The sequence below is a fragment of the Dasypus novemcinctus genome, chromosome 24 (genome assembly GCF_030445035.2).
Source record: "Dasypus novemcinctus isolate mDasNov1 chromosome 24, mDasNov1.1.hap2, whole genome shotgun sequence".
NCBI classification, from domain to species: Eukaryota; Metazoa; Chordata; class Mammalia; order Cingulata; family Dasypodidae; genus Dasypus; species Dasypus novemcinctus.
The window spans coordinates 53922293-53947571 of NC_080696.1; the positions used below are offsets into that span (position 1 = coordinate 53922293).

General features: G+C 54.3%; 2 long non-coding RNA genes across 4 annotated transcripts; one reads left to right on the forward strand and one right to left on the reverse strand.

Moving 5' to 3' along the window:
• The first annotated feature begins 373 nt into the window (after positions 1–373).
• On the forward strand, positions 374–4376 carry LOC139437507 (uncharacterized). 2 transcript variants are annotated; one of them, XR_011647349.1, is made up of 4 exons: positions 374–401; positions 1015–1129; positions 3783–4036; positions 4267–4376. It is a non-coding gene; the product is annotated as an uncharacterized lncRNA (long non-coding RNA). The 2 variants fall into 2 exon arrangements; XR_011647348.1 differs by lacking the exon at positions 374–401 and having other exon boundaries at positions 796–1129.
• On the reverse strand, positions 1992–24901 carry LOC131275798 (uncharacterized). 2 transcript variants are annotated; one of them, XR_009183259.2, is made up of 2 exons: positions 22462–24901; positions 1992–4672 (listed from the first exon to the last, which is right to left on the reverse strand). It is a non-coding gene; the product is annotated as an uncharacterized lncRNA (long non-coding RNA). The 2 variants fall into 2 exon arrangements; XR_009183257.2 differs by lacking the exon at positions 22462–24901 and adding an exon at positions 20515–22449.
• Positions 24902–25279: the final 378 nt, after the last annotated feature.

Sequence of the window (25279 nt, forward strand, 5' to 3'; positions counted from 1 at the left end):
AGCAAAAGTGGTGGGAGAGGCTTCCAGGCAGAGGGAGGCGCGTGTCAAGAGTCTGGAGACGGGTCAGAGCTGGGAGGAGCTGCAAGGTGTTTTATCTGGCTGCAGCAGCAGGTTGGTGGGAGCAGGTGTGGGCAGTGGACGGTGGGTGATGGGATGGGAGAGCTTGCAGGGGGCTTGTGGCCGCAGTGAGGAATCTGTTCTTTTCCTGAGTGACTGGGGAGCCATCGATGGTTATAGGCAGAGGAGGCGCATGATCTGCCTTAGGTTCTGTTAGGCTCCCTCTGGCTGCAGATGGAAAGGAGACGGTCACGGGGAGGGTGGAGGCAGGGAGCAGGAAGAGGCCACTGCCCCCGCCCAAGTGGGAAGGGGCGGTGGCCCGGCACGGGGCGGCGGCTGTGGAGGTGAGGACGTGTGCTTGGCCTTGAGAGATATTTAGGGCATAAAACCAACAGCGCTGTGGCGTTTGGGTGTGGGGGCAAGAGAGGGGACATCGAGGACAATGTCCATGTAGCCTGGGACAGGAATGTAGGGGGCCCCCACTCCTCCAGGCTCCTCTTTGGGGGGCAGGCGAAAGGCCCCAGCTTGGGCCCCCCCAAAGCCTCTGCTTCTCCATCAGAGCTCCCTCGGGCGTGGCCTTGGCTTCCCTGTGCGCCCCCCCCCCCCCGGGGGCCCCGGCCAGCTCTTCGGCCTTCCCGGGCCCCGTTTTGGAAGGTTCTGGGAGGCGCCGAGGCCGCCGGCTCAGAAGCCTGAAGAACCCGTCCTGCCGCCCACGGCGCCCGTGGCTCCCCCCCCCGCCCCTCCCGGCGGCTCCGTGGCTGAGAGGACACCCGGGCAAGGCCTGCGCGTGAGGACCCGGCCCCGGGCCCTACCCCGAGGACCCACCTCTGCCCAGCCGAGGGCCCCTTGGGGCCCAAATCTCCCACCCCGGGTGCTGGAGGCCCAGGCCCAGAGCCCCCACACTGCCCTGGGCTGCCCAGGCAACACGGGTGCAAATCCCAGCTCTGCTGCTTCCAGCTGTGCAGCCTCGGGCAGATGAGATCCCCTCTCTGATGCCTCCTCTTTGACGCCCAAGGAAAGAAGCCTGGTCTGGAGATGACACACTCGAGCGGAGTTTCTCCACACAGAGAGGGTACGAATCCCAGTTCACGAATGGGAGCTGGACCTCTTTCGTTGGTTGGTGGGTTTTCTGCAAGTTGAGCTTCATTTCCGGTTGGGGCCTTCGTCTGGCCAGGCTGGTGGAGCCTGCGAGTCCCGCTTCCAGCCCTCCCTCCACCTCTGCTGGGAAGACCCTGAGGTCTGGGCCTTTGGTGGGGCTGAGGCGTTGGGTGCAGGAGTGGGCGTGGGGACACTGGTGCTGAGGGCCATGTGCCCACCGGGCGTGGCCCGGGGCAGGCTGGCTCCCTCCGCAGAGGTCCCTTCTGCTGCACCCCACGTCCTGGGGGGCTTTGGCTGTTCCCTGGCCCCTCCCGGGGCAGCGGGGGCTGCCTTTGCAGAAGGCCCCGCCGCGTTTCCCCCTGCACTTCTGCACCTCTTGGGCTCAGCGCCCCGTGCACAGGGCCACCCCTGCCTACCCCCTCCTCTCACCCCCCACCCTGGGGGGCCCCCGCCGTCATGCTGGGCTCTTTTTCATAAATGGGAGTCCTTCCTATCCCCCCTCCGCGTTGAATGGCAGAGGCAGGAGGGGCTTTTGGGCGCGGGCCCCTGCGGCTCGCCCCTTCCCGGAGGAGGAGAGCGCACCCAGACGGGGCGCCTGCCACGGGGTCGCTGGGGCGAGCCTGGGGCTGGCCAGAGGGGACGAGGGGGGAAGAAGCACAAGTGACTCCCAACCATTTGGGGCTCGAGGTCCCTTTATATTTTAAGAAATGATTGAGGATCCCAAGGAGATTTTGTTTATATAGGTAATATCAAAAGATATTCCTATTAGAAATTAAAACTGAGAAATTTATGAGATGTTATTGATTCGCTTAAAATAATCATCAACCCACTACCTGTTAACATAAGAGGCTTTTTTATAATAAATAACCATATATTTCAGAACAAAAAGTTTAGTGAGAAAATGGGATTGTGTACATTTTTTGCAGCTCTCGCTGTTGTCTGACCTGGAGCCTCGTGGCTGCTCTTGCATCCAGAATGTTGTGAAATGTTGTTTTGGTTGAAGGAGCCGAAGAACAAACACCTGCCTCACAAAGGCATATTGTTGGGAAAAGGGAGACTATCGTTAAGATTGTGGATATTCTTGTTACACCGAAATTCACCATGGGCGGTTCCTTTTTTTTTTTTTTTCCTGAGGTACAGGGGCCGGGATTGAACCTGGGACCTCGGAAGTGGGAAGCCGGCACCCAAGCCCTGAGCCACATCGGCTTCTCTGAGTTGGTCTTCTCGTTTGTTTTGCTTGTTGTTGTTGTTGTTGTTTGCTTTTCAGGAGGCACGGGGAACCCGGGACGTCCCATGAAGGAGGTGGGCGCTCACCTGCTTGAGGCACATCCACTCCCAGGGCAGTTTCTTCCTTTTTTTTTTTTTTTAAGATTTATTTTATTCATTTCTCTTCCCGCGCCCTCCCTCCCCCAGCCCCAGTTGTCTGTTCTCTGTGTCCATTTGCTGCGTGTTCTTCTTTGTCAACTTCTGTTGTTGTCAGCGGCACGGGAATCTGTGTTTCTTTTTGCTGCGTCATCTTGTGTCAGCTCTCCGTGTGTGCAGCACCATTCCTGGGCAGGCTGCACTTTCTTTCGCGCTGGGCGGCTCTCCTTACGGGGCGCACTCCTTGCGCGTGGGGCTCCCCTACATGGGGGACACCCCTGCGTGGCACAGCACTCCTTGGCGCATCAGCACTGTGCGTGGGCCAGGGCAGTTTCTTAAAGGTTAGCTGTAACCCATATCACTGAATAGAATAATAATTTAAATAAATGAATAAATAAATTTAAAACAACAAAATAAAAAAGAATAAACATTTTTTGAAAAAGGAACTTTTCACACTCTTTACTCTCATGTGAGACTGAGAGTGAAAAAGGCAAATAACCTGTGGCCCCCCGGAAGAGTCTCAGGGGCCCTCAGGGGTCCTCGGTCCACACTTTGAAAACTGCTGAGTTAATGCATCAAAGAAACGCCATTCCATCAGACAGAAGCCATGAGGGAGGGATTAAGAACACGGGTTCAATTCCCTTTCCACTGCTCGCTGGCTGCGTGTTCTTGGGCAGGCCCTGTGTGCCTCAGTTTCCTAATCTGTAAAATGTGCTTGGTGCCAGACCCCACGAGAAACCTGGTGACAGGCAGCGTCCTCCACGGGCTTTGCCCAGGCGGTTCCTTCTGCCAGGACCCCCTCTCCTCCCGGCTTTGCCAAGGGAACTCCTTCTCACCCTTCCGAGCTCGGCTCAAGTGCTGCCTCTTCCAGGAAGCCTTCCCTGGTCTCCCTGGAGGGCCAGATGCCTCTCTCAGAGCTCCCCAGGGCCTGGCTGAGGTTCCTGGTTTTTTAGGGTCGTATGTTTTCAGGGTCATTGGGTCCATTCCGCCACGCCGTGAGCTCAGGTCCACGTCTCCCTCCATCGTGGTAGTGCTCTGGTGGAATAAATGTTGACAGTGTCATCTGGCAGATAGCTGCTCTTTCCCTCTTGGGAATGGAAAAGCTGAGCTTTGACAGATGTCCCCTCCCCAGCTACCCACCTTCCCCTTCATCCAAGGACCATGAGAGACCTGATACTCCAAAGCCACAGGGCTCAATGGGGACGCGGCCTCTGAGCAGGCCCCTCCCTGTGCTCCCACCCCCAACAGCCCTTTCCTCTCTTCAGGTGGTTCCCCACCCTAAGCCCACGACGAACGTCCAGGCTGCTGTGTCCTGCTCCCTCCCCAGCTCTCCCTGCAAGCCTCAGCTCGGTCAGGCTTGCCTCTTCCCGCCCCTGTGCCTGGACGGTGGCCGGTCACAGCACAGGCTGAATTGCCTGTTGGTCTCCCCTCCCACCACCAGAAGCAGGTTCCTCCAGGCCAGGGACTGTGCCTGAGTCATCGTTGCCCCTCCAGCATCAGGCACTGAAACTGGAATATGGTAAGTGTCTAATACATATTTGCTGACATGACGTAAAAGCAGAGGTCTTGAGAGGGTTCCTGTCCTTTGGAAGGGGCTACAGAAGTTCTGCTTTGGGCTTGCAAGGAATAGAAGCTCAGCTCAAGCTGGCAGGGTATGAAGGAGCTTTACTGGCTTGACGAGAAGCCTAGTGGTGGGGTTCAGGCTTGGTTTGCTCAAGGCGCCAACTCTTTCTCTCTGTGATTCACCAGCTCGGCCCATTTCTATGTGTTGACTTTTTCCTCTGGCTGGTTTTCTTCTTGGTGTTAAAATGAGCACAGAAATTCCAGGCCTCACCCTGTTTGGAGGAAGAAGGTCTCTCTGAGTGGCTTCTAAAGAGTATCTGGAATGCGTCTTTCCGCTTGCAACATTTATCTCCTCCGGATTCAGCAGACCCAGCAGGTAACATGCTCATCCTCAAACCAGCAGCTGCGGCTGGAGGGTGAGATGTAGAGAACGAGCTGAGGTTTGGACCCAGGAGGACAGCCACTTCTGCCCAAGAGAAGGCTGCTGGGGAGAGGTGTGGCTACGCTGGAAAAGCACGGTGGAGTTTCCAAGACAAGGGAGACCGGGCAAGCAGCTAAAACGGCCACTCCAGGAGTTTAACTGAATGAATATCTGAGGAAAAAAAAGAAATTGTTCTTTGAGCAGATTCCAACCCAGATAAAGCTTTCCAAATATCTAGGTTTTCACCAGAAACGAGTCTGAAAGGCGAGAAGGTAATGGACTCCTATGCTTCATGACTGAATTCCTCCGACCAAATCCATAGCCAATTTACAGAGCCGCAAAAGACTGAATATTTTTTGAAAAAGTGTTTTGTTTTGTTTTCTGATTATAACTGTACATGTTTCTTGTTAAAATATTTTTAAAATGCAGAAAACTATTTAAAACAGTGGTTCTCAACTGGGGCAATTTTGCCTCCTGGGAACAAACTGTACCTGGAGACATTTGTAGGTGGCATGGCTAAGTAGGGTGCTTCTAGCACCTAGTGGGTAGAAGCAGGGGGCTGCTAACATCCTACAGTGCACAGGGCAGCCCCCCACCCCCACCCCCACAACAAAGGATTACCTGGCCCAAATGTTAATAGTGCTGAGGCTGAGAAACTCTGATTTAAAGGAAAGGAAAATTAACGAAAATCCTACCATCCAGCAATAAACACTGCTGACATTTGGTGAACATCCTTTAGAATACTCTTTTTAGGATATGTGCGCACCTGTGCATACATGATTGAATACAAATTAGATGATGCACATGAAAATGTTTTTCTCTAGAATATGTTGTGGCCAGCTCTCCATATCTCCATTTCCAATGGATGCACAGTATTTTATTATATGGTTATACCATTTGGTTACTTAAAGAATCTTCTCTAGTTTGATTTTTGCCCTCCCCAGTTTTTCACTCTTATAAACAGTGCTACAAAGGACATCCTTGTGTATAAAGAATACTTAGCCTAATATTTCCTTAGGATAAATGCCCCCAAGTTAAATTTCTGGGTTGCTTTAAAATTTCTGTGCCTTGAAAATCATGGCCCTCACTGCCCAGTTGCCCCCCCCGGAGACACTTGCAGGCCCATCAACAGAATTCAAGAACTCCCACTAACCCTGATAAGTGGAAAACAACATATCACTGTTAGGTTTTTTTTTTTGCTTTTCCCTCATTACTGGCAAGGTGGAACTTATCTGCATATATATTCTGGCCTTTGTACTCCATTTATGAATTGTGATTTTAAAAATAAGATATTTATCTTTACCTATTGTTTTGCAAGAACTCTTTGTATATTAAGGATATGAACCCTTTCTAAGAGTTCCACAATTGACTTTAGAAGGCTTTTTCCCTTTTAGCTCCCTTGTGCTTTCGAAGAATGTGCCTAATGTTCTGGCAAGCATTTCATAAATTACATTAGGAAATAACTTTTGTAACAAACCCATTTAACAACCATTCTTTGTTCCCGCCTCCTGATAATGCTCAGAGCCACAGCGGCAGCCTTTGCCCAACTCTGTGTGTCATTAACCCTTGATCTTTTCCTGCTGAATAGCAGATTGCTTTCCGGAGCTGGAAACACAGTTTTCATTTTCACCTTCCCGCTGATGGAACTGCCGCTGACTCTGTGCCAGACGGCTGTTTACACAAGAAATGATTTGATTATATTGTACAACCAATGGCAGCCTTTCTCAGAGTGAAGAAGCCAGAAACATATAATCAAAGTCATTAACTGTGTACAAGGAAACACAGCCCACTTGAAATTTCCCACCAACCATAATAATAATTTTCCAGGGAAAAGTAAGAATAGGGCTGCAATTTCCTACCAAAAACGTGTTAAGGAGATTGTGGCTTTAGCCTAATTGCACTTTCGAATCAGCCAGTCTGATTCAAATCCCAGCTCTGCAACTTACTGTCTTTGTGACCTTGGCAAAGTCACTTAATTGTCCCAGCCTCTGTTTCTTCATCTGTAAAATGGTCATAATAATAATACTAACCTCCCAGGATTATTGAGAGGATTGAATTCGATAATGCATCCGGAACATTTTTTTCAATTAGAATCCTTTCAACTTTAAGAAAGAGAACACTTGAAAAAGGAGGGGGGCGGTTATAATTCTAATTAATAGGATCATTTACTGAGGTTTGTAGCAGTGAAGTGACTGCTGAAGCCCAGCCTCAGATTGGGGGAAATATTTGCCATATAAATGCAAAGATCTCGAGGTGGCCGTGGGTCCTTGGGGCTCTCCAGCCACCAAAGCACATTGAACTGTGCATTTCGCATCAGAGTTTCTCAACCAGAGGAGATTTTGCCCGCTCCACTCTCTGGGAGACACTTGGCCATGTCTAGAGACTTTTTGTTTTTTAAGATTTATTTCTTTATCTCTCCCCTCCCCCCGCCCCCATTGTCTGTTCTCTGTGTCCATTCGCTGTGTGTTCTTCTGTGTCCACTTGTATTTTCATCAGGCGGCACTGGGGATCTGTGTCTCTTTTTGTTGCGTCATCTTGCTGTGTCAGCTCTCTGTGTGTGCAGTGCCACTCCTGGGTGGGCTGTGGTTTCACGTGGGGCAGCTTTCCTTGCGCAGGGGCCACTCCGTGCGTGGGGGGCACCCTTACGCATGGGCGTTGTGGCATGGCACTCCTTGCGCGCATCAGCACTGTGCGTGGGCCAGCTCATCACCTGAGTCAGGAGGCCCTGGGTATCGAGCCCTTGGACCTCCCATATGGTAGGCGGACGCTCTATCTGTTGAGCCACGTCCACCTCCCTAGAGACGTTTTTGGTTGTCACCACTGGGTGGGAGGTTGGCGCTCCTGGCATCTCACAGACAGAGGCTGGGATGCTCCTCCACATCCTGCTGTGCTCAGGACAGCCCCCCTTACCTGCCCCTCCCTTACCTGCCCCCCCTTACCTGCCTCCCCAAGTGCACCTACCCTCCCATGACAAAGCATTATCGCCCAAGATGCCAACAGTTCTGAAGGTGAGAAACACGACCTTAAGTAGATGCAGTTTATTGTACGTAAATTAAGCCTCAATAAACTTGAATTTTCTCTCACAAGGGATTTATATCCTGAATAGAACAGGGATACCAATCAGAAAGGAAAAGCCAAACAACTCAGTAGAAAACCACAGCCAAATAATTTTGAAAGGCAAATGAACAACATTTAAAAAAAAATTACAAATAGTCAACACATAAATGATAAATCAGGGAGATGCAAATTTTAACAAAAATAGTGGCGTTGGATTTTGAGCTCATCATTATGGCAAAACACCTGTAAGTGACAACCTCCCAGCTGGCGAGCGTGGGGCGCAGCCCTCTCCACACGGGGCAGGGAGCGGCATGCAGGAATGCTGAGCAATGTCTAAAGGCCCGCTCCCTTCTACCCAGCAGTTCCAATTTTGGATAAATACAAGTGGGCATAGAGAATGCCTGGCTGGGCATTGTTCATGAGGGGGAAAATTTAGACTTTTTTTTTTCAATTGAAAAATAAATTAAGTCTAGCGTTGCTGGCTAGCGCCCACGGGCCCCCTTGAGGTCCACCCTCCCCTCTTTTTTTTAGGAGGTGCACAGGGATCAGACCCAGGACGCAGGCGCTCAGCCCCTCGAGCTCCATCCGTGCCCGCTGACCTTCCTTTTTTTTTTTAAAGATTTATTTACTTATTTAATTTATTCACCCTCCCCCAGTTGTCTGCTCTCTGTGTCCATTCGCTGTGTGTTCTTCTGGGACCGCTTCTATCCTTATCAGCAGCATCGGGAATCTGTGTTTCTTTTTGCTGCGTCATCTTGCTGTGTCAGCTCTCCGTGTGTGCGGCGCCATTCCTGGGCAGGCTGCACTTTCTTTCACGCTGGGCGGCTCTCCTTAAGGGGCGCACTCCTTGCGGGTGGGGCTCCCCTATGCGGGGGACACCCCTGCGTGGCAGGGCACTCCTTGCGCGCATCAGCACTGCTCAAGGGCCAGCTCCACACGGGTCAAGGAGGCCCGGGGTTTGAACCAAGGACCTCCCATGTGGTAGGCGGACGCCCTATCCATTGGGCCAAGTCCACTTCCCTGACTTTCCTTTTTGAAGAGGGTCTGTTGATTGGTTCAAGTTCCCGCTGACCCACACAATATGGCAAGAGAAAAGTGGAGGGGCACTGGGGGTTTTCCCCTGACCAGGTGAGAGAGGCCAGGCTGTCAGCTTCTTGGGAAAAACTCCATCTTCCCTGTAAGAAGACTCAGGCCTGTGCCTCTGACCCTGGAAGTGAGGGGAGGGGCCAAAGCTGCCAGCCCACCTGGCCTGACCCAGTGGCCCTGCTGCCCAGACATGCCACCCCGCAAGCAATAGCTTGGCTGCCTCTCCCCGCTGCTTGCCCTCCTCTCCCCGGAGGCTGGATCCTCCTTTATCTCAGGCCAGAGGCCCCTTGGGAAGGAGATGGAATGTCACCTGCCATCATGGGGGTGGATGAGTCACCTCCTGCTGGCAGAGGGCGCCCATCCATCTGTCTTTGCCCTTTTGTCCCCCAGCCCTCTCCATGGGTGGAGAAGGATGGGGATATCGGACACTGACAGAGACAGCCACCGGCCCTGGGCTGCTGGCCTGGAACCAGACTCTAGAGATGAAGGTGTAGCCTGGGACTCAGACCCCGGGCTCAGGTCCCAGCTCCAGCGTGTCCTAACCTGGAGACCCCCGGAAGTCACTTAACCCTTTCCTGTCCCCATTCATGCATTTGACAAACATTTATTGAGCAAACCCTGAGCCAGGTGCAGAGATGCTAAGGATCCTGCAAGGAGCTGGCTGGAATCACAGTGGTCAGGGAGCTGACAATCGAGCAAAGCCCTGAAGGAGGGCAGGCAGGGGCCAGGCAGATGTCTCTGGGAAGAGAGTCTCAGGTAGAGGGAAGAGCAAATGCAAAGGCCCTGAGGCTGGAGTGTGCCTGGGGTGTTCCCAGAGCAGGGAAGAGACCAGCGTGGCTGGAAGGGAGTGAGGTCAGAGAGGCAAGGCAAAGGCCAAACACGCCAAGCCTTGTGGGCCACTCTGAGCATTTGGTCTTCTTCTCTGAGTGGCACGGGTGCCACGGGAGGTGTCAAGCAGAGGAGCGGTGTGATCTGACTTCCTTCTGGTAGGGAGCAATGGCCGGATTAGGGTGGTGGTTTGGAGGCCACTGCAATGATCCAGGCAAACGCAAGACTCCAGCCAGGCCTGGCGTTGTTTGTTCTCTGGAGGTGGATGGATGGGATCGAGGGTGGTGGAGTGAAAAAAGGGGAGGGGCCAACGAGGTCGTGAAGGCTACTGTCCTGTGCCCCCGGAGGGTGCTGTTTTCCAAAGTGAAGGGGACTGCAGGAGGGGCAGGGCGTGGGGGAAAGGGAGGGAGTTTGTTTTCTCAGTGTGAAGTCCCAGGTGCCTGTGAGGCCTGCTGAGGGGCAGCTGGACGTTCAAGACAAAGTTCTGGGGAGACATCCCGGCAGGAGGCGTCTAGTTGGAAGTTATTAGCATGGCGGTCTTAGAGACTCAGTTTCTTCCTCTGAAAAATGGGGATTAAACAGCGTCTGTGTTGTAAGGTTGCTGTGAGGCTGACGTAAACACTGAGCGGGCCCGGGCTACGGAGCAGGTGCAGGTGAGTGTTGGCTCTCATTAACCACTCCCAAGCCACCATCTCTTCATGAGGTCCCTATCATCGTTACCAGCTTTGATTTTACAGATGAGGAAATAGAAGCCCAGAGAGGTTAAGTGGCCGTCCAAGTTTGCACAGCCAGCAGATGGCACAGCCGGGATTCAAAGGCAGAATGTAGAACCCTGTTCGTCAACCCCCACTCTGCTGCCTGCCTCTCCGAGCACCCTGCCTTCAGATTCTGAACCGACTAGACTTGGGAAGCTCCCTGGCAGGTTGGGAGATGGTCCTGAGTGGAAATGCCTCCAGGGCAAGGCAGGCGCCGAACCCAGCTGGCCCACAACCTAGCAGGGGCCTCCCAGGGGTCAGGAGAGAGGACTACGGTGCTAGGCCTCCAGGTCCAAGCGGCCCTGCCACTCACTAGCTCTGTGACCCTGGGGACGTGACTCATCTTCCTTGGGCCTCAGTTTCCCCAACTGTTACACGGGAGGACTGAAAGAGTTGATCCATGCAAAGTGCTAAGAGCAGAGCCAGGAATGCAGTAGATGCAGGCTGCTGCTGGTCCCACCATTCAGCTCCCACTAGAACGGGTGTCCCCAGGCCGGGGGCCACCTGCCAGGCCTCTGTGTCCCCATCCACCCCTCACTCGGTCTTCCTACACAGCCTTGGCCCCCGCAAGCTGGGCGTCCCCTGGCTTCTCACCCAACTGCCCTGAGCCCCGAACGCGGGCAGTGACACCCACCCCCGACGGGGCTTTACAGACGCAGTGCCCGCAGAGGACAGAACTGAGTGGCGTAAAGCAGGTGCACGGCGACGCGGATGTCCACCCGCCGCGGGCTGGGGAAGCGAACTGGGGGACACTGAGGCAGGGAAGTGCTGGGCAGGAGGGGCGCCCATGGCGCTCGCAGGAGCACGGCGGGGCCGGGCAGGAGGGCACGCGCGCCGCCTCTGTGTGCAGCTCTGGCCACCGAAAGCAGACCCGTGGGTCCCTGGGGGGACGGGGTGGGCATCGGCGGCGAAGGGGGTGACAGCACTCGGGCTCGGGCGGGCTCTGTGGCTCGCGTCAGGCGATGGTTCCTGGGTGCGTCCATCAGAACTCATCAAACTCAACGCATAAGGTCTGGGTGTTTTTCGGAATGTCCGTCACACCCCATTTATTTCTTAAACGTAATAAAGGTTTCTTGTTGTAGAGATAAATCTATCATCATTTCTCCAACTGTTTCAAGGCCACCAAGACCCCCCATTAGCCGCTCTCTTGATGCCAGGGGGACCCAGAGCTTAGTTCAGGGTGACTTTGCTCTACCTCGAAGGTCCCTGGCACCCCACATTCGGGAGATGGCGTGGCATCGCGGGAAGAGCCCTCGGACCCAGAGCCAAACCTGGCTCTGCACCTTCCTTGCTGCCTGCCTCCAGGCGGTCGCTTAAACCTCAGCGGTCACGTCTGTTAAATGGGGCATCCAGAGCGCCCTGCACATGAGGTGGTAGAGACGAGAGGTGCCGGGGCCGTGGCTATCGGAGGGTCACAAAACACAGAACAAAGCCAGCAAAACCAAGCAAACCAGCCGGCAGGTGGGGGGGTGACTGGGAGCTCTGTGCCTCAGTTTCCTCATTTGTCGAACAAGGATGACAATGCCACCCCATAGGGCTGCTTTGAGGATTTGAGGTGAGATCCAAGGAGAGCGTTTAAACAATGCTGGGCACCCAGGAAGTGCTCGGCGGGTAAGCCATCGCTGTGCTCGGGGGTGGAAGGGGAAGGGGCTTGCAGCCTGGGGGCTGATTCAGAGAGCCCAGGCCCCCTCGAATTGCTACGGCCCCCACAGAGGAGGAGGGGGCAGCTCAGTCAAGGCAACCCGGGGTCACGGAGCCGCCAACCCTGCCCTGGGCTCGTCAGGCTGGCTCCCCACTTCTGGGTGCCAGGCAGGCCCAGGAAATGCCTGATGTCAGCAGGCCCTGCCCGCGCACTGGTGGGGAGGAAGTGGGTGGGTGCCTGGGGGCAGAGGAGCCAGGCAGGCGTGCTCGAGGTGGCCCAGGCAGGGCTGACGTGGGCCTCCTGCCCCTCGCCGTTCACCGAGGCGGCCCCGGGCCAGGGGTCCACACCGAGGCTTCGTGGAGACACCCGGGCAGGGCGGTGCGTGTGTCAGAGCAGGTGCGGCTGGGGAGTGGGGGCGTCCACTGTGCGGGGGTGGGAGCAGCATGTCTAAGGACGGTCCCGCGTGTGAGCGAATGACTTTAAATGGGAAAGGAGGGTGGGCGTGGGCACGCACCCTGAGAGTGGCTGTCGGCCCAGCGCGTGCACCTGTGTGGAGGGGGTGTGAGTGTGCTGGGAGAGGGGCGCCGTGTGTATCACTGAATGTGTAGCAGTGTCTGCACAGGTGAACAAGTGTTTGGGTGTGTGGGGTGTGCGAATGACAGGCTGTATGGGCAATTGTGTGAGCGTGTGAGCCCGTGTCCCCGGGTCTCAAGGTCATGGGCATGAGGGTGTGTGTGTGCGCAGGCTGCATTCTTCGCTTTGTGTGCACACTGCATCTTTCGCTGTGAGTGTGTGTGTTCAGGCCGCATCCTTCACAGTGGGGGGGGGTGTGTACGCCGCATTCCTAAGTGTGTGCACGCTGCCTCCTTGACTTGTGCGTGTGTGTCTGCACAGTGCATCCCTGACTGTGAGTGTGTGTGCGCACTATTGTAAAAAGTTCTCTAAGGAGCCCCTGTCCTGTCTGGAGCTTTGCTCCCTTTGTGGAGGGCGTTCGTGGACTGACGGAGTCCAGCGTCAGTGCATTAAAATCCTAACAGAAGCGGCGACAGCGCCCTCCAGAAAGGCTGCCGGGTGGGGGTCGTCAGGTCGCTCACTGGCCAGTGAGAACAGCTGCCAGTCCCCAGGCCAGCTGGACCGGCCCCGGCCACCCAGCTTCCGCTCCCATCAGCTGTGCTCATGGTGGGCTTGACCCTGGGGCATTCTGAGGCAGCCCCCAAATCAAAGGAGCCTACTGCCAGCCTTTCCCCCAGCCAATAGTAAGAGGAAAGCATGGGGAAGTGGATGTGGCTCAACTGATAGAGCGCCTGCCTACCATGTAGGAGGTCCAGGGTTCAAACCCAGGGCCTCCCGGCCCATGTGGTGAGCTGGCCCACGCGCAGTGCTGCCACGTGCAAGGAGTGCCGTGCCACGCAGGGGTGTCCCCAGCGTCAGGGAGCCCCGTGTGCAAGGAGTGCGCCCTGCAAGGAGAGCCGCCCCACGCGATAAAAGCGCAGCCCACCCAGGAGTGGCGCTGCACACACTGAGCGCTGACACAGCAAGATGACGCATCAAAAAAAGACACAGATTCCCGGTGCCACCAAGCATGCAAGCGGACAGAGAAGAAGATACAGCAAATGGACCCAAGAGAGCAGTCGACGGGGGTGGGGAGGGAGGGGAGAGAAATTAAACCAATCTTCAAAAAAAAAAAAAGAGTGAAGCATGAAGACATCTGCCAACACCGATGGAGCAGCCAGCACAGTCCCGTGCCCTGGGGAAGCAGCTGATGGCAAGCTGCACCAAATCCCGTGGCATCGCCGCGTAGGGTGGGGAGAAGCAGGCGAAATTAATGAATGGCACGTGCAGTGTTTTAAAAACAAAGCATTGGAGGTGGCCGGAAGGGCTGGATGCGTTTACTGTTTTTAAAAGGTGGGTCAGCTAGGACTTCAAAGGGCAGGTAACATATGAGAAAGACCAGAGGGAGGAGGGGCTGAGCCTCATGGGAACAGCATCGGGGCTGAAGGCACAGCAAGTGCAAAGGCCCCGAGGTGGGCACAGGCCTTGCCTGTTTAAGGAGGAGAAATGGGGCTGGTGAGGATTCACTGTTTTGTTTTTAACTGATTAGACAAGCAAATCTTGCTTACGGAAAAGAGCGAGCAAGCGATTCAAAAATGAATCGAGGAGAAACCGAAAATCCATGGTCACTGGAGTGGGGGCGGGAGAGATGGGATAAAAATCGGGGATGTCCGTTCCCTCGACAGGCAAAGCGGTTGTCCCTTTTGACGAGGCAGCCTCGAGACCCCGCGGCGGCAGCCCGACCTGGCGGTGACAAAGCGTGCGGCGACGCGTGTGGCTCTGTGGAGCCCACCCCAGGCCCGAGCCCGGCCAGGCGCGTAGTAGGCGCTTGCTGAGGAAGTCCCTGGCTCTCGTGTGCTCCCCGTGTCCTGAGGGAAGGTGGGTGCAGCCCCCCTCCCAGCGTCCCCGCCGGCCGCCTGCCCGGCCCCGCGCCGCCCCGGGAACGACAGCGCCGCCTCTCCCTCGCCCTTTTACGAGCTGTGCGGGAGGCCTGTCTGCCATTGCACAACTGCCCGTAATTGCCGTTTCCTCTCAGCTATGAATTATGTCACGGATGCGAAGCCTCCACGCGGGCCTTATCGCCTGGACGCTGGCCAGCGGCCCGGCCTGACCTACTTTCCCACCGGATTTCAAACCGCCTCCCTCGTCCGCTTGCTTTGACTTTTCCTGAGGAGAGTCTCTGTGCCCAAAAAGTCGTCGCTAAAAATAAAAACTAGAACAGGGAGGGAGGGCAGGCCGGAGGCTGAGCAGCCCCCGTGACCGGGACGGCAGGACTGGGAGGCGGCCCCGCCCCTCCCCGCCTCGAAGTTTCCTCAGAAGGCCCGTCCAGGGGACGCAGGGTTCCCCTGGGGACAGCCTGTGACACGAGCCACATCCCAGGGGCCCCCGATGGAGCCGATCCCACCCCTTTGTCCTTCTCATCGGGGTCGAGAGGGCTGACGTTGGAGTTGGCAGACCTGGGTTTGAATCCCAGCTCAGCCACTTCCCGGCTCCTTCATTCCTTCGTTCATTCACAGAGAGTCCTCGTGTGTTTCCTGAACGCCGAGCGTTGTGCTGGGAGCCGTGAATGAGGCAGACACAGTCCCTGTCCCCAAGGGGTTCATAATCTAGGGCTGGAGACGGGCACGGAACAAATCATTTGGTGATAAGGGAAATGAAGAAACTAAGACAACATGGCCAGCCACGTGGAGACGGGGGCGACCCTTTGCCAAGTGGTCAGGCAGGCCTCTCTGAGGAGGGGACGTTGCTGAGTGACGAGAAGAGCCAGGTTGGGGTAGCCAGAATTAGGACACGAAACTGAAGGAGGCACTCGCTAGTAGGCTTGCGTGAGAGTCTCCTTAAACCTTTCCTCACTTGCCTCACCCTAGTCCCGGGCCTGCTGGGAAAACATAAAAGGAACCCAAGTGAGGGGGACAGCAAGTGCAAAGGCCTGGGGGTGGCAACGAGAGAGCTAGGGAAGGGGCGGGGATGAAGCTGGAGGGGCGGTAGGGGGCAGATCATGCGGGGTCTCAAAGGCCGTGCCAAGGATTTGGTGAGAGGTGGTGAGAGGCGACACAGCGGGGGGAGAGTGGGGCGGCCGGCTGCAAAGGTAGAGCCAGCGGTCCTTGTGGGTGAAATGCCATTGGCAGGGAAGGTGAGGGGGGATCCGCGCCGGCCCCTGGGCTTGTCCCTGGCTCCTGGGTGGATGGCAGTTCCTTTACTGCCCCGCAGGAGGCTGCCAAGCACTCCGTGTCCCCAGGCTCCTCCTCTCATCCCTGAAGCGGGGTAATCCCGTGTTGCTCACCGGACAATGTTTGTACCTTACTTCGTTCCAAGCCTGGCATGAGGTAAGTGCTGCCCGGCAGCTCGGCCAGGCTCGGAGACTCACCCGGCATCACGCGGCAAGTTCCTGGCATGCCTGGTGGAGCCCAGACCCCACACCCCGGGACCGTCACTCTGGGCAGGGGCTGGTCCTCGGCACACAATTCCCAGAAATGGGGACTCTCAGCCAAACTGGCCTCGGCGCCGGATGCTGGCTTTTTTCTTGCTGAATCGTGCCTGTGCAGAAGGCTGTTTATCTAACTTGGCTGAAGTTTGTGGGTCTGGGCCTGTAAACATATCCTTTTAATTATTACACAAATGGGACATGCTCATGGAATAAAAATTGGAAAATGCAACTAAGCAAAAAAAAAAAAAGAAGGCAAAGGAGACCAAGCGAGAGAGAGCAGGAGAGAGAGGGAAGGAAAAGGAAAGAAGAAAGGAAGGGAGGGAGGGCGGAAAGAAGGAGGGAAGGCTGAACCGGCATCCTAGTTAACACGTGAGCACCGACCTGCACGCAAGATGGACCTTTGTTGCCGAGGGCTGCGGCAGAGCAAAAGACTAGAAGCCGCCTGAATATCCAAGAACTGGGGATTTCTTTTTCAGCCGTGTAAATTAAATACTATTCCAGGAGTCTGCAGCCACTGACAAAAATGAAGCACATCTCTGTGTACTGATATGGAACCATTATAAAGATGTGATGTCAACAGAAAAAAACAAATCAAGAGCCAAACAAGGATTGCAGAAAGTGCACGTATGTTTTAAGGAGAGAGCAGGGGCGGCACACTTGCACATTTGCAGGTAGATGCACAGAACATTCGTCTCCTGGGGAGACGCAAGCACCTGGTAAGAGCAGCTTTTCTGGGGAAGGAACAGCTCATGGGAGTTGGGAGAATTCCTTTCCTTCCATGCCCTTTTGTGCTGTTGGAAAGCTTTTTGCTTTGTTTTTATTTTACCACGTGAGTGCTGCCTCCTGTGCAATTTTTTGAGCAACGTTTAAAGGATCAGGGACGCCCCTTTAGTCCAGGCTGGTGGTTTCCTAAAAGCCTCCTCCCCACTCCACGGTTCCCCCCGGGGATCCGGGCGCCGCGGGGTTGCAGGGGGAGAAGGCCCCGGACCTCCGGACCCCTCCCTCGGCGGGTTCTTTTATCTCTTGTTGTGGTTGTTAATAGGTTGCACCGCCAAGGAAAAGTTCCGTTGTAAAAAGGGTTTTGCCTGCTTTGGAAGGAACTTTTCCGGAAGCTTTGATCTTAGGTAGCCTCCTCTGCTCCTGATGAAGAAACTGGGGCCCAGAGAGGAGGAAAAAAAGAGGATCCCCAGAGCCAGGAGGACCTGAGCTCCGTCCCGGCGCTGGCCGAGCGCCTTCCGCAGTGACTGCGCCTCCCCGAGTCTCAGCTTCCTCCTCTGGGACAAAACAAACATGCACGAGATTAGTCAGGACTCTCCACAAACACGGTGGAGGCAGACTCTGCTCCCGGGCCGAGGACAAACGGACCCTGGCAGGAGCTCCGATCAGGCCGCCTCGTGCCCCCGGACCTTCCGGGAAGAGCAGAGCACGCCCCCGCCCCGCGCGCGTCACAGGCCAGGCGGACCTCGGCGCGCAGGGGCCGGCTCGGGGCTGACCTCCGCTGGCGGGAGTCCTGTGGCCTCTCGCTGTCAGAACCGTGAGGGCTGGAGGGCTGACTCAGTGAGGCTCCCAGGAACCCAGCTGCTTTCCAACTGCCGACTCTGCCCTCTCGAACGTGGGGCTTTTGTCCTCACGGCCGGTCCTGGTGGCAAGACGGCCACCTCCGCCCATGTCCGCAGCGGGCAGAAAGAGGGGCGAGCGGGACGAACTTGCCAGGCCCCTTCCTCTCTTTAATCCCCCGCAGCAGATTCGCCTCAGTTGTCACTGGTCCATCCTGGACCCCACGGCCACTGGTAGCTGCGAGGGAGTCTGGGAAGGCGAGGATTTCAGCCAGCACCTGGCCGTCCTGACAAACACCAGGGTTCAGGAAACAAGGAGGAAACGGGCGGGCACCAAGCAGAGCCCACCACGGCCCGTTAGGACAACGGCTCAAAGACATTCTCCAGGACGTTCTTCTCTTTCCCGCTCTATGTTGTCAGTGTGTGGGCTTCCGTCCTGAGATTTGATTGGTCCGCTCAGGCTGCGGAGAGGAGACCTTTCCTTGAGCACACAAAATATAGGCTTCTCTTAGCCAAGGAGAAGAGTTAAACATGGCTGTGGCTGAGCAATTGACCTTGTCTGCCACACTTAGGTTAGCCGAACTTTTAGCCGAACTTTTTTTTTATCCCATTCTCTCATCTCCCTAACTCATGACAATTTCATTCCCATTCTCGCCACATGTATCAGTCCTCTATGGCTACAGTCATGCTGCATAACAAACCACCCCCAGACCTTTTATTCTCTTGGGCATGCAGTTGGCTGCAGGTTGGCCAGCCAGGTCTGGGCTTGGCTGGGCAGCTCTGCTGATCTTGGCTGGGCCCACTCGCAGCTGTTGTTCAGCTGAAGAGCAGTTGTTGAGACATTGCGCCTGGCTGCTGCACACTCGGCTGCACATCTCTCCTTCTCCCCCTGGGACCAGGGAGCCATCCCGCGTGCGTCTGTCTGTAGCAGGGGCCCCTAACAAGGGGTCCGTGAGCTTGACTTGAAGTTCAAAAAAACATTATTCTTGTGGGGACCTGTTGGTGCAGGTGTAATATATTTATTTAAATAATACACAGTACAATGCAGTCTTAGTAAGAGGTCTGTGGTTGTCACCTGACCAGCAAAGGGGTCCATGGAACAAAAAAGGTTAAGGACCCTTGGTCTATCGTGAGGGCCAAGGCACAAGAGTCAAGCTGAAACATGCAAGGTCTCTTAAAGCTCCATCTCAAACTGACACATGGCCCCTTCCATCTCATTCTATTGGCTAAAGCAAGTCACATAGCCGGACTCAAGTCAAGAGTGAAGAAATATAATCTACCCCTGTCGTGGGAGTACCCACCAAATCACAGGGCGAGAGGTGGGGATACACGAAGGGTGGAGAATCCTTGGCTTCCAGATCACTGCTCTTTCCTGGGCCTCTTCCTGCTTCTCTGTCTTCTCCTTCTCGGTCTCATTTATAGATTCCCCTTCTCTCTCCTCCGCAACGTTGGCATCCTATGCTTTCCATTGCCATACCCTCCTTCTTTCCACACACACTCTCTAGGCCACGTCAACAATTGCTGGGTCATCAGCCACCGTCTTTGCACTGACAACCCCCAAACCTGGAACTCCAGCCTTGACCTGGCTCCTGAGTCCAGCTGCCAACTGGACATGTCCACTTGGACATCTCCCAGAACCCCCAACTCTCTCTCCTGCTCTGACTCCAGCACGCTCAGCCTCGGCCCCCAAACTTCACCCCCGTGCACCCTCATCCATAAGTCGCCCAATCCAGATACCCAGGTGCCCGATGGTCCCCCTGGCTGCACTCACCCCTGCCACACTGTGGCTCATGCTGTTCTTGATTCATTGTTGAGTCCTGACTGCAGGCCAAGCGTGGAACGAAGCCTCCTGCAAATGTTTTCTCGTGTAATCCCTGTAACATCCCCACGAGGGAGGCACTAATATTAAGTCGTCCATGTTCCATAGAACACTATCTGGCAACCCACCCATGGCGCGCAGCCCACGCTGAGGACACGTGCTTCTCTCAGGTGCTGCGGTGCTCTTTCCCACGCCAGTTGATCCTGTAAGTCCCCAGTTTAAAATCTTTTGTGGTTCTTAATGTGCCAGAGACCAAGCTAAACCCTTTAGTCTGAAGTTGCTTGTCCCAAGATTCTTTTACCTGTTCATTTAAAATAAAAGAAACTATTGCACCCACTCAATGAGCCAGGCAGTATCCAGGTACCCGAGAAACACAAAAGTCCCTGGGAACTTCTGTCCAGTGACCATAAGCAAAATAATACATATCTAACCAAGTCGAGCAGTGACGAAAGCTACGGAGAAAAATAAAGCGGTTTAAGGAGATAGTATTTTGGGGAAGGGGGCTGCCATTTTAGATGGGGGTCAGGAAAGTCCTCTCTGATAAGATGCTGTTGCAGAGAAGGAAGTGAGGAGCAGCAAGTGCAAAGGCCCTGAGGTAGTAGGGGCTGGGTGGAGGCTGGAGGCATGAGTGGAAGAGATCTGGGGTGGTGAGAGTGGAGGAGAAGAAAGGGAAGCTCCGGTGGGAAGAGGATTCTGCAGGGACGGTGGGCCACGGAAAGCTCTTGGCTTTTACCCTGGGTGAAGTGGGAGCCAGGGGAGGGTTTTGAGCTGAGCGGGGGAGCGATCAGACTTAGGCTTTCACAGCAGCCCTCTGGCTGCCCGTGGAGAACAGCCCGCCTGAGGTCCAGGGCAGAAGCAGGAAGTGGGCTTTTGCAGGCCTCCTGAACTTAGGTCAGAGAGGAGATCTGGGCTTTTGAGTGACATTTTCAAAAAGCACAGGAAAACCAAACAGGATTTTCAGGTCAACCCAGATTCGGCCAGAGGGCGGAAGGCCTCCAGCGCGCCCTCGCCCCAAGTCCGCCGGCCCGCGCTGCGCATCCCCAGGAAACGCGGAGGCCGCGGTTTGGGTGTTACCGCTGGGGTTCCCCCGCCCGCCGCTGGGTGTTCGGGACCGCGCCACGGCGGGTGTGAGCGCTCAGCACCCCCAGCTGAGGCCCGGGCGGCGGGGGCCCGGCCCCCACCAAACCCACTGACGGCTTTGAACCCAAGAACAAACCCTGACGTTCTCAGCTCTGCAAAAACAAGCCCTGCGTCCGCGCACACCGTGTACCCCAAGCCCAGGCTCACTTACCGCGCGGCGCGATCCCTCAAAGAGTAACACGACGTATTTATGTCTGTGGTTTGGGTTCCCAAAAGCCTGTGACATCAGATAAGCGCGATGTTCGCAAAAACGAAGACCGTTTCGGAGAGGAAAAAGAAAACAACCTGCTTCCACCGCCAGGAAGAAGGGGCTCCCGCGGGCGGAGGCGCCCCCTGCGAGGCTGGGGTGGGAGTCGGGGGGCGCCTCCCCAGCTGGCTCCCTCCTCAGCCTTGGGTGTGTGATTCTCTGAGCCTTGAAATCTCGCCTGCAAAAGGCACGTGATCATCCCCATTTCCCCTCCCAGGACAGCCTGCCGCTGCACGGAAAGTGATTTAAAAAACCAAACCAAACCAATCGTAGCTTATCTGTGGGTCGATCACGCTCCCTAGAACTTTTTCTTGTTTGTTCTTCACATTTGCCTACGTGGGCCCTTCACACGCGCTATCTCAGAAGATCATCTCCAGTTTACAGATGGAGAAACTGAGGCTTCAAGCATGAAAAGGAGGCTACAATACACCAGATGGGCCATTTTTGCTTTTTCCAAAAACGTAAACACTCAAAATATAAATAAAGTAAGTAAATAATGAAACATATGGATATAGTAACGTAATCAGGCAAAAGAGTTCGGCAGGATAGGCCCCAGGGCATCACAGTGGTTTCCCCAGGGAGACAGTATATAATAATATACTTTCTATTTATTTTTATGTTTTAAAGATTTATTTTTTATTTCTTTCTCTCCCCTTCTCCCCCCCCCCCAGTTGTCTGCTCTGTGTCCATTCACTGTGTGTTCTTCTGTGTCCACTTGTATACTTATTAGTGGCATCGAGAATCTGTGTCTCTTTTTGTTTTGTCATCTTGCTGCATCAGCTCTCCGTGTGTGTGGCACCATTCCTGGGCAGGATGCACTTTTTTCGCGCGGGGCGACTCTCGTTACGGGGCGCACTCCTTGCGTGTGGGGCTCCCCTACGCAGGGGACACCCCTGCGTGGCAGGGCACTCCTTGCGTGCATCAACAATGCGCATGGGCCAGCTCATCACACGGGCCAGGAAGCCCTGGGTTTGAACCCTGGACCTCCCATGTGGTAGGCGGATGCCCTATCCATTGAGCCAAATCTGCTTCCCTTTATTTATTTTTAAAAGATACTTAGATCACACAAAATACCAGAGCTTTCTTTGCGCCGTCAACACGCCTGTTTCCTTGTCACTGCTTGGGGCTCAGTGATGCGCTCCTGCCCGAGCCTGCCCTCCCCGCCTCTCTTTGTCTCGTTGCCTTATTTCGTCTGTTTATTGCACTGACACTACCGGAATGTACCTTCTTTTCACCTGTCTCTGGATTTGTCGCCTGAGCTCCCTCTAGAGTGTAAGACACGGGAGGGCAGGCACTGCCCTGGCCCCAGCTCCTCGAGCCGTGCCTGGCTCTCCCGGGCCCCAAGGGATACTCTTTGACTGTGTTTTCTTGTTCTTCTTGTTGTTTTATTTGCTTTTCAAATAGCAAGCCATGAAGGCTATTTTTAATTTTTGTTTTAAGAGCTGGCCAAAAATGAGCTGGCCAAATTTCATCAAAGTTAAAAGCTTTTGCATGTCAAAGGACACTATCAAGAAAGTGAAAAGACAACCTACAGAATGGGAGAAAATTACTAGCCATGTATCTGATTGGGGTTTAACATCCAGAATATATAAAGAACTGCTACAACTGAACAACATAAAGACAAATAACTCAGTTTAAAAATGGGCAAATGGGTTGACTAGAAGTTCCTCCAAAGAGGCTATCCAAATGGCCCATAAGCAGGTGAAAAGATGCTCAATGTCACTGGTCATCAAGGAAATGCAAATCAAAACCACCATGAGATACCACTTCACACCCACTAGCACGGCTATGTTAAAAAACAACAAAGGAAAGTAAGAGTTGGCTAGGATGTAGAGAAATAGGAACACTTACATGGTTCTGGTGGCGTGGAAAAATGATGCAGCCTCCATGGAAATCAGTTTAGCAGTCCCTCGGAAAGTTGAAAATAGAATTACCATATGACCTGGCAAGCCCACTTTCTTGGCATATTCCCCAAAGAACTGAAAGCAGGAACTTGAATAGATATTTGTATACCAGAGTTCATAGCAGCATTATTTACAATAGCCACAAGGTGGAAGCCACCCAAGGTCCACCAACAGGTAAATGGATAAACAAAAGGCGGTACGTACAGACAATGGAATATTTTTCAGCTGTGAAAAGGAATGAAGTTCCTTTTTTTTTTCTCTTTTATTTCTCTCCCCTTCTCCCCCCTCCCACCCCGTTGTCTGCTCTCTGTGTCCATTTGCTGTGTGTTCTACTGTGTCCACTTGCATTTTGTCAATGGCATCGGGAATCTGTGTATCTTTTTGTTGTGTCATCTTGCTGCGTCTGCTCTCCGTGTGTGTAGCATGACTCCTGGGTAGGTTGTGCTTTTCTTGCATGAGGCGGCTCTCCTTATGGGGCGCACTCCTTGCGCATGGGGTACCCCTATGCAGGGGACACCCCTGCATGGCACAACGCTCCTTGCGTGCATCAGCACCGCGCATGGGCCGGCTCACCACACAGGTCAGGAGGCCCTGGGTTTGAATCCTAGACCTCCCATATAGTAGGTGGACGCTCTTATCAGTTGAGCCAAATCCAATTCCCAAGGAATGAAGATCTGAGCATGTTTCCATTTGGATTTGGAGACCTTATTGAGTGAAATCAGCCAGACACGAAGAGACAAATATTGCATGATCTTGCTTATATGAAATATCTAAAAGAAGCGAATTTCACAGAGACAGTAGATTATAGATTACCTGGGACCAGGTGGTGGCATAAGGTGGGGTGGGAGGGGCAGAAGGAGTTTTTGCTTAATGGGTGCAGAGTTTCTGCTTGAGGTGATGAAAAAGTTGGGGTACCAGATTTTGGTCATGGAAACACAATATTGTGAATGTAATTAATTCTACTGTTCAGTACGCTTGAATGCGGTTAAAATGGGAAATTTTGAAATGCACTTATGTCACTACAGTAAAAAAGTTGGGGAAAAAAAAAGAGCGGCTGGAGCCTGGGCAGGAAGGCATGGGCGCCGCGGGCTTATCTGGGCAGGGGAGGAGGAAGTGGGCACCTTGCCTCCCCTCAGAGCGGGTCAAGCGGCGACCATCCCGGAGTTTTTCAGCTGAGCTTGCCTTGCATTCCCGGGGCCTGGAGATCTCCCCGCCTGGGACAGGGTTATCTTTGAATGGCAGCGAGTTCAGGCTCCCCCGTGGGGCGAGGCAGCCCGAATCTCAGGGGGCAGCAGGGAGCTCCCTGGCCAAACGCAGCCCACAGGAGGTGTTACTTGGCCGCTGCAGTTCAAACTGCTTGGAATTCTGCCACCACTTAAAAATCAAGAGATTTCAAAGGGGGAAAAAAAAATCTTCCCCAAAGACATGAAATCAGATGAGAATACATGACTGGGAAGACTTCTGGTCCTTCAAATGACAATGGTGTCAACATATATAAATTTAATGCAATTTCAGTGTGTGACCCAACAGGATGTTTTTAATTGGCTAAAATCACCTTGAAGTCTACAGAGAAAAGAAAGCAATAGAAAAGCAGTGGGAAGGACTATGGCAACGGGGTATTTCAACTCAGTGGACAAGGATGGAATATTGAATCCAGGATCCCAGCCAACATGACACACTATCAGCAAGAAAATGAAAATAGACATCCATCGTCCGCCACATTAAAAAATCCAGAGATTTCACAGAAAGCAAATGAAGTAAATTCCAGCTTGCCCAAACGCTTTGGCAACACTGGGCTGTTTTCCCAAGGCAGCAAGGGACTGGCACTGACGCAGCTCAGGGGCCCTCCAGTTTACCACAGTCCCCACCTCTTCCTAATGCCTCCCACCTCACTGCCTTCAATCACCTATGTGTTTTGCCTGGTGACTGCTGAGTTTGTAGCCCTTGAATTGCTACAGCCCTGCCCAGGGCCAGGCACGGCAGAAAGGCTCAGGGAACGTGTGAAGTTGGGTCTCTGCTATTAGCCACCTTTGGATTCCTTTCATTTTTCTTGGCAGCTATATGAATTTGGCAGAGGGATATGGCTCGAGAAATGGCCAAGAGCATGGACCCCAGCATCAGGGAGCCTTGGGTGACTTCTGAAGAGCGACCTCCCTTCTCAGAGCCTCGGTCTCCTCCTCTGTCAAATGGGGGTGATAGGAGCTGCCCCGCGGGTTACCTGGGGGAGTCTGAGCCACTGTTCCCGGGAAACAGCATGAGGAGGACAAAAAGCCTTCCTGTCAAGCGCAGGGCTTCTAGCTCTCAGCCTTCTGGGGCAGGGAAGGAAGAGGGGAAGAGGAGGAGGGAGGAAGGGGCGGAGGGGAGGATTTGCTCTTACCTTTGATCTTCTTTTGCCAAAAAGCGGGAAGGGGGAGCAAATAAACAGGCCTTTGATCCCCCCCTCCGCAGGCCCACAGTGCTCAGGCACAGATAAGAACCGGCCAAATCCTAATTGGGCAACCCCGCCCTCCTGACCAGCGTGTCCCTTGGCGTTTGGGATCTGGAACCCCAAAGCAACCCTCTGCACCCCTCCCACGGCATCCACCACGAATCCCCTTCTCGTGCCTTCCCACAGTGGGGGAGAAAGATGGCAAAGAATCCCCCCATCTCACCCCCCACAGAAGAGCCAGCTGGGATTAGACAAGATAAGGGGCTCACTCATCTCTGGGCACGCCTGCCCTTCCCTGGGGCGTCCCCCTCCCAAGGTCCCAGGCCCCGCCTCCTGC